Below are 8829 nucleotides of genomic sequence, written 5' to 3'. Positions count from 1 at the left end.
ATGGTTGCATTCAGGACCAGAGAGTTTGCAACTAACGCGAAATTTTTTGAACGAAGAGATTGAACGAAGAGACGATGCTTTGTACAGCTTTTCTAGTTTCCAGAAAAACAACAATTATACATTTGAATAAGGTTGATTAACCAAAAACAAATTAAAGCGAATGAAAACATGGCAAACGATAGCCAAGCTCATACTCGGTCTTATATAATAAAATATAATTAAAAAACGCATACAAATGGCGCAGTCCAGATACCGACACCTTTGCAATTAACATTTAGTACTTTGACTTTGAAGAAATTAATCATACCTATTACAGCTCAATTCAATAGTGCATAAATCCTGGTTTTGTCTGCGGTGAACCCAAAAGGATCGTGCCACTGGCTTGCGATTGTGGTTGTTCTAAAACCCTGTATCGAATTGGATTTATACCGGAACTCGTCTACAGCCAAGCTCGCTTCATTAAAACGTTGTCGATTGATTTTACTAAAATCCTGCTAAATCGTTTCGATTCCTCAATTTTCAGCAGCAGCGCCGGTATGTTTCAATCGGCTGGCATCGCTTGTCGAGCAAAAAGCCACTGCACTCCGGATCATAAAGTTATTTTATTGAAAATTCATTTCAAGTTGGAAAGTGTAGGTACCCAGCTGCCTCGTGTCTGTTAACACCTCTTCACATCCATTCCAAATTCTGCTATAATTAAACAAAATAACAGTTCAGCGGTATAGATTTCGGCTCCTTTTTGGCTGCTGAGGCTGCTGGTGTGTGTCTGTGAGGTCGTTCTCGTACTCATATGTATGTGAAACGGGGCGACCCGAAAAATCACAATATTTACTATATGCAAGCTTTTAAAAAGTAATTAAACTGGTTTGGTGATGAAAGCGCGACAACTAAGACAATAACTAAAGGGCCTGTAAACAGTCACTGTAAACTGAATTTGCTTCACCTTTTTTACCTACACGTTCTCACTGTTCTACTTTCTTTTGTTTAAATCAAATATGCACATTTTCAGCAAATTCCAATGCTCAATTTGATCTTACAATCCTCTGATGAAGTGGTCTCTTATCGATTTGTACATTTGCACTATTTTTCCAGTTGCTGTACATTTGCACTTTATCTTTTTCCACTGAGATTTTGTTTCAAATATTCAACCTCGAAAATGAGTAAAAGTGCCAGTAATCCGAAGAACATTAAATTTCAGACATCAATCATCAGCAAGTGCAGATTTCGAAATGCGCCAACTTCAGGCACCCCCAGGACCGGTTTCGAGCCCTTCCGACCGTTAGCTGGGTTTACACAGACACATCAAACACTATAAATGCATATTTGTGACCTTCTTGCGTCGAAAGGAATCGATTGAGCTCAAAAAACACGCTTGTAAAATTTTGATTTTTGTTGAAATTTTTCTAAGGGTGAGGATCGATTTTTTGAAAAAATTGAAATGTTCTCAAAATGTCTCAAATTTAACATCATTTTCATCTCACGGACGCGAGGAATGCATCGAACTCATTGAAAAACATGCTAGAAGTTTTAGATCCGAAATAATAGACATTTTAGGAACATTTTAAGCGTTTTTTGAGCGTTCACGATCTTTAACCGACGATTTCTTTCTTATTATTGACCCAAACACTTTATAAATGCAAATTTGTGACCTTCTTACGTCGAAAGGAATCGATTGAGCTCAAAAAACACGTACGTAAAATATTGATTTTTGGGCGAAATTTTTCTAAGGGTGAGGGTCGATTTTTTGAAAAAATGAAAATTTTCTCAAAATGTCTCAAATTTTACATCATTTTCATATCACGGACGTGACGAATGCAACAAACTCACTGAGAAACATGCTAGAAGTTTCAGATCAGAAATAATAGACATTTTCGGCACATTTTGCGCGTTTTTCGATCGTTCACGACCTTTAATCGACGATTTCTTCCTTATTATTGACCCAAACACTTTATAAATGCATATTTGTGACCTTCTTACGTCGAAACGAATCGATTGAGCTCAAAAAACACGCATGTGAAATTTTGATTTTTGGCCGAAATTTTTCCAAGGGTGGGGATCGATTTTTTGAAAAATTTTAAATTTTCTCAACATGTCTGAAATTTTTTCATAATTTTCAGCTCACGGACGCGAGGAATGCAACGAACTCATTGAAAAACATGCTAGAAGTTTCAGATCCGAAACAATAGACATTTTCGGACAAAATGTCTTAAATTTTACATAATTTTGCATGTGGATCTTCCATCGTTTTCCAACATGTTTTTGCATCTCCACAAATGAAAACCGACAACAAATTAACTGCATTTTCCGATAACACCGTAAAACATATGAATTTTGTTAGAAAAATGATGTAGAACTAGAGAAATGAAGGCCATTGGCATAGCTTCAATCTCCTAAAGTTGTATGCTTCCTGTGACGCTAATTTGCACTGTTTCCAAGCCAGTTTTTTCGAGCACATTGGAAAGCCCACCCAAACAAAGGAAACCGAAATAAAAACGGATATATCAAAACGAATTGATTATTATTATTCGGTTTAAGGAGACATGTCACTACTCTTAATGCTCATCAGACTCAGACAATAATAGTAGGTTCATGCTTCGTTGCCTAGGTCAAATGTTTCATCAGTGCGGCAGGGAATTTAAAAGGATGAGCAAAATGGCATGAAAATGTTAGAGGTTGCAGTAATGATGGGAGAAATTAGAATCACCGCAATGACGAAACTTAAATTATTCGAAAAAAACCGATTCAATCTAAACTATTTAAACATTTTTTTCTAAACATTTTAAAAAACTATCTGTCTTTGCTTAAAGAATCAATTGAATATTTGTCCGTATTATTTAAATGTGAATGCATCTATAACAACATTTAATTTGATCACAAAAGTTGGTCTTTTGCGGTCATTACATGAAATTAGTCAGTTTTTCAGTTTTTGGGATGTCGCGAAAAAGAATGGCTTGAATGACAACAAACTTGCGTTTTCAGTTGTTCATTAAAATTAATAAAGCCATTTTACTTTCAGTTAGCGACGAAATTGTGAATAGAACAATGAAATGAAAAAATTATAAGCATGGCCACACTTTACTGCTTTAAGAGCAGCTGCCGATCCGCTTGAAGGCTCTGAATTTACGAGCTAGAAATTACCAAAAATGAACTGTAATTAAAGGATAATTATCAATTTTTTTTGTCATGTTGTGTGTGTAAATCTCAAAAGTAACAGTCGGAGCCCTTTAGCAACAGAAGAGACCCTGATAATTGGTATTTACTATAAGTTTGCCTTGTGTCTAAACTAAGCAAAGAATCAAACTTTAAAATGTTGTAAAAGATGAAATTTTTATCAGAATAAGATAAATGCTTAACAAGTAGCGAATTGTTGGCACCGATTTCATTCGTATGGCAGATGAAAACGAATCGTACACTAATCATAAATGTGCAAATAGGTTAACGTTCCATAAATAGAAAATTTATCCTTAATCTTTGAAGAAAGCGGATTAGATAAATAGCACGTTTTAATTATTAAGTAATGCCATTCCTATTAAGGCATCAATGCAAAACATGTAAGTGCTTATATCGGTAATGCATGCTGATTTTGTCATATTTCTGTTGCTAAACTAAGGCTGCCTCATTAATTAAATAATGATTTTGATAGTAAATAATCGGTGGCTTTAATGTTGGCATATATTATTTTGTCTCATAAGAGTTATATCGTTTTCATCGCACCGGCAATCGTTCAAGTGCGGCCAAAAAAGATTTTCTTGGAATTTTCGAGAAATCGTAAATATTTATAGTTGGCCTTAATTAAAACTGGTAATTTTCTCGCTTTAATCTATAATCCGAAATAAGTTTGATAAGGAAACAATATGTTTTGAGACACACACTTTATAAGTTGCACAAACTTGAGACTTGTCGATAACAATATTTGCACACTTAAGTACTTGGAAACCTATATTTAAATCAATGGAGCAAAATCACTAGTTTGTTGACAGAATTCGATACAAACCTCACTTAAAGTATATATAAATGTTTCCTACAGCAAAATACTCCTGCAGATTCAAGCTCGAAGTTGATATAAATGCTCAATTATGTATAAGTGCAAAAGAGCATCTCAAAGTGCGTTAAAACAATATTAGTTCTCACTTTAATAATTACATAACAAATTGGTCACAGCTCAATTTTCAATCTTAAACAATCACAAATGATTTTCAATTATCAAGAATCCTTATCAATCATTGGTGACGATGTTGGTTTAAAAGATTAAAATAAATGACAATTTGTTTCGTAATTAAACTCGGGAGTCCCCGTGTTTTGCTGCAAAATTTTCCTTTATTTGTGAGTGGTTAATTCAACTTATCTAAACATCTTTAGAACTTAAATGTTTTAGCTTTCATGGGAACTTTGAATGATCAATCAAACATCAATTTAATTTTTATTTTTTTTATACGACTTTTTTACATTTAATCCATTGGCCTCAAATCGTTTGGAACAACTCTTATTGTCATAGTTCTTGATTTTGAAAAAATGCCCAAAACACGTGATCAATAACGGACAAGTGAGAAAACAGCCACAATGCACACAATCTAAACGCAGCATTGAAGTAAATTTGTGTCAAAATAAACAGCACAATGATAAGTAAATGTGTTGGCATTCATTATGATTCAGATAATGTACAATTAAGAAAGATAAGTTTGTTTGGTAAAATAATATTTTGGCAAAGGGACAAATTGAAATAAAAAAGAGTGCGAATTTAAATCGTAATCACAGCACAGCACGATCAAAGAAACCCTAATTTTTTTGAAAGTGAAAGTAAATTGCGCGTTTTTTAAAGAATAACTTTTGCTAGGTAGACAAAAAATGTTTTTTTGGAGATTTTCACACTACCGCTCTCCATGTAACGAGAGTTGGATAGAACGACTTTTGTTAGGAGCACAGTATTTTTTCCATAGCAGAAGCTGTAGCAATCGTCAATAAAATCGAAAAAAATCCCTCTCTAATAGACATTGATATGTTTCTTCATAGTTGCATCTATGAACCAGGGCTAAAGCATCTAGATACAAAGTTTCATAAATTTCCAGCCACTATAATGCAATAAATTGACTAAATTTGACAAAACTCTATGCAAATACTCATTCCACAACAAACAATTCTATAATTAGGTGGATTCATCTGAAAACCTCTAAGGCAACAAGTATTTTGTATGGAAATCATCACTTTATAATTGGCTCTTTTTAATAACTCACATGAACTTTCATGTTATTGCAGGAATATAATTCATCTAAATATTTAAAACGTTTGATTGTTTATCAGTTTACAACGAATTGTTAATTTCTGAGTTAGTGACTGTCAGTATGCACGCACGGCTACGTTTTTCTCCGTAAATCGTCGTCTGTTTTCTTTTGCGGTAAATGAGGGATTATCTAAATTTAAAATTGCCGATCACGTGACTCTCCTATATCGGCTCAAAGGTTATTGGTTTTTAGCATAAACAATACCTTAATCGAAAATAGGCTAAGTATGTAGGCGCCAATATTCATTGAAACCAGATTAATGTAATGATACTCTTAAATTTATGGGTTTGTGGAATCTAATAAAAAATTACTTTCGATTCGAGCGCTATTAACTACACAAATATCTTTAAATGTAGGTAAATGCTGGTGCTGCAATTAGGTAATCAATATGATGGGGATTTCCCCGCGATAACCGCTTTACATTTAACTAGGAAAATTGTTAATTATTTAATAAATATCGCTTCGGGAAATTTCCAATTTGCTCGTTTTAAAAACGTTTCAATAAGTTTATTCTAGCCCAATTAAATACTTGCATCATTTAATGCAAAATTGAAAAACGTTTGTAAACATTAGGCCAAAAGTTGAAGATAACATAATAATAATATATGATTTTGCAACATTTTACAATAGATAGCTCTCGTCTAATTGAGAGCGTAATAATGCTGAACTAATCCCAATGGGCAGTAATTATTTCATTTTCAATAAGGATGTAAGCTTCGTTAACCCAAGTCACTTTACATGTACAGGGTGTGTAGAATTCGAGATCAGTTAAAAGTTTGGAAAAATTGCCAAATTTTATACTCAACTAATTAAATAGCGAAATATTTTTCAAAGATTTCTGAGAAAACAAAGGAATTATCCGGAAGTATTGAGAATTTGCCAATTTCATTGATTAGGTAAAGCAAGAAAACAGCAAAATTTATAACGGGGGATTTACTAGATAGTAGTCTATGTATATTTCCGGAATGAATCATCATACATTTTCACCCAATTGATTTATGTTTATTTTGCTTACTGCTAGATCTCCGTATTTACATATACAAATGTAAGTAATACAATAGCAGGTTTATCAGTTAATACCTCCGCATCACAACTACATTATTAACAAGCGACTGTTCTTGATGATGAATCTTGGCTAATCCTGTTGCAGAATCATGTCTCGACGTGTCGCATACGCGACTGTTGGGTATATTCATGCACTTTCGATGTTTTGTTATGTACATTTCCTTCCAAGACTGAGTCATTTATGTAATTATTAAAATTTAGGGAACCCTCATAGAAAGTATAGGGAAAAGACGGTGGAAAGAAACTTTAGTTTCCAGTAGAACACATTTCTACACATACTTATACCTACATTGCTTGAAAAATCCGATAAAAGCTAAGTTGCCACAAAACAGCGAGTGATGGGATCATTTTTATTTTTAATTGCTATGTAATTTTATTGCTATTATTTCACTTGAGGGATTATTTGCCAGCCGTTTACCTGGCATGATGTTATATTTAAAAAAATAATTTCCCTTAATACTATCTAACTAAATGGCTATTTGCTTGATTACCCCGAATTGACGATCATTTTAGATGTTAACGCCCACAGTTCTATAGTTTTTTTCGTATAATCCTTAACAAGATTAAACGTAAAGGCACACAGTGATGCGTTCATGATTGCCTGAGCTCAATGATAACTATTTGCTTTTATAAGCATTTTAATTAGCACAACTCAGTTATAAGCGCCATGATAACGGTGGTTAAAAAGAAATGTCCCTAGTATGATTTATGATTATCTATTTGATATAAATACAGGGTCTACTGCATATGCATACTTATGTACAGGATTGCAAAATAATTGCCTGTGATGAATGAACAATGAAAATAAGTTTGTATTTTGTTCCATTAAAACTGTTGTTTTAAATCCTCGTGTGGAAAAAAAATTGTAAAAGTGGACTTGTCACTATCAAAAGTTAAGGATTAATCCTAGAAATTTTCCCGGTTTTAGAGAAAGTACGTAGTATGACTGACTATTATCCTAAATCTATAATAGAACATCAAAACACAGAGGGTAAGCAATATGAAAAATGGCTAAAACTTGCAAATTGTGCGCATTTAAAAATAAATTTAACGGAGTCTAGCAACTTCTCAATACTTTAATGGATAGTTTTGAATCCCATAGAGAGCAAAATTATGTAGCATAGAACATGTATTATAAAAAAAATATCTAAAAAGTTAAAAACTGTAAAAAAGTTAACGAGAGCACTGTATATGAATGAATAATATTTGGAAAACATCAAAAGTCTGTAACATAGAAGATCATTAATATGAAAAAACACTGTTTAGAAAGTTAAAAATTGTCTAGTTCCAGCAAATTTTCCATACCTAAACGGGTAGTTTTAACTGTATATTAAAATGCTGAAGGTAAACCTCTGTTTGATCGCGTAAGTATTTGTTCGCTATTGATCTTGCAAAAAAATCGTCAAAAGGTCTGGCGTCTGGAAGAAATTTATGATTTATTGTAAAAATTAAATTTCGATTTCCTGTAAATTCGTAAAACAAGAATTTTTACCTTTTAGAAGGCAGCTTTTTTTCGTAGATTAGGCACTGAACTTGCGGCAATGCTTTTAAGCAAAAAACTGCATCTGAGTTGATTTTGGACAGCGTAGAGTGTTCACCATAAAAATGTGTTTTTCCATCATAATAAATACTGAGAATTTCGTAAGGTAAATGTCTAATTTGGCAAATGTTCTCAAAACATCTGTCTTCTAAAGGTTCTCGTCTCTTTAACAACTAATTTCTAGGATGTTTATAAAAATTGTTTCTAATATTTCAATCTATAGAATGTACTTAATAGGTGAATGTTAGTTATGTACTAAAGTAATTAATTGGAAAATGACATTATTTTATCCACGAATTTTACGTAAAAATCTAACTCTTGTTTGTCTTAAACGATTGAATAAAAATGCTTTGTTACGAAATTACAGAGGGTCAAAATCGAATTTAAAGAATGCAAAATGACAATTTTTTTTCAACACGCTTGAAAATCACTTCGCAGATCAATAGCGAGAAAGCACATGCTGAATCAGAGATTTATCTCAAGTTTCTCAAGTATTTTGATATATAATGAGCGTCAAATGTATGCAACAACTAAGATACTACCCATTTTTTTAATTTGCTAGAATTCGTTAATTTTATTTTTGATGTTCATTATTTTTTAATCCATTTTTTATATCACTGATATACTTATGCTATAGAATTTTCGATATACTTCAGATGTTATTCATTGATATACACTACTTATACCAAATATAAGCAAAATCTACGAAGGGTTCAAAACTACCAATTTATTGAAACATTTTAGAAACTAATTTTTTTTTAAACGGGCACAATTTGGAACATTTTAAGCCATTTTTATGTTGCTTACCCTCTATGTTACGTTATTTCGATACTCTGCTATAAATTTTAGATATGGTTTATTCATAAACCTACTTCTCCTCAATCATTTGAAACTGGGAAAAATGAACGATATTTTCTAGTATTAATTGCAATATTTGTACGTACA

General features: G+C 32.5%; 2 protein-coding genes and 1 long non-coding RNA gene across 8 annotated transcripts in view; 1 reads left to right on the top strand and 2 right to left on the bottom strand.

Annotated features, from left to right (window-relative positions):
• Nucleotides 1–8829, top strand: part of LOC109537508 (protein sine oculis) — a 181996-nt gene that overhangs the window by 39018 nt on the left and 134149 nt on the right. The gene's annotated exons all lie outside the window — the stretch shown is intronic.
• LOC109537435 (pro-neuregulin-2, membrane-bound isoform) overlaps nt 1–8829 on the bottom strand; it is a 54886-nt gene that overhangs the window by 42774 nt on the left and 3283 nt on the right. The window lies entirely within an intron of this gene.
• On the bottom strand, nt 7513–8441 carry LOC125503933. Its single transcript, XR_007281175.1, has 2 exons — nt 7837–8441; nt 7513–7762 (listed from the first exon to the last, which is right to left on the bottom strand). It is a non-coding gene; the product is annotated as an uncharacterized LOC125503933 (long non-coding RNA).

Source organism: Dendroctonus ponderosae, unplaced genomic scaffold (genome assembly GCF_020466585.1).
Source record: "Dendroctonus ponderosae isolate FM_Combo_2020 unplaced genomic scaffold, Dpon_F_20191213v2 Dpon_F_20191213_3, whole genome shotgun sequence".
Lineage (NCBI taxonomy): Eukaryota > Metazoa > Arthropoda > Insecta > Coleoptera > Curculionidae > Dendroctonus > Dendroctonus ponderosae.
This window is presented reverse-complemented; position numbering and strand designations above follow the sequence as displayed.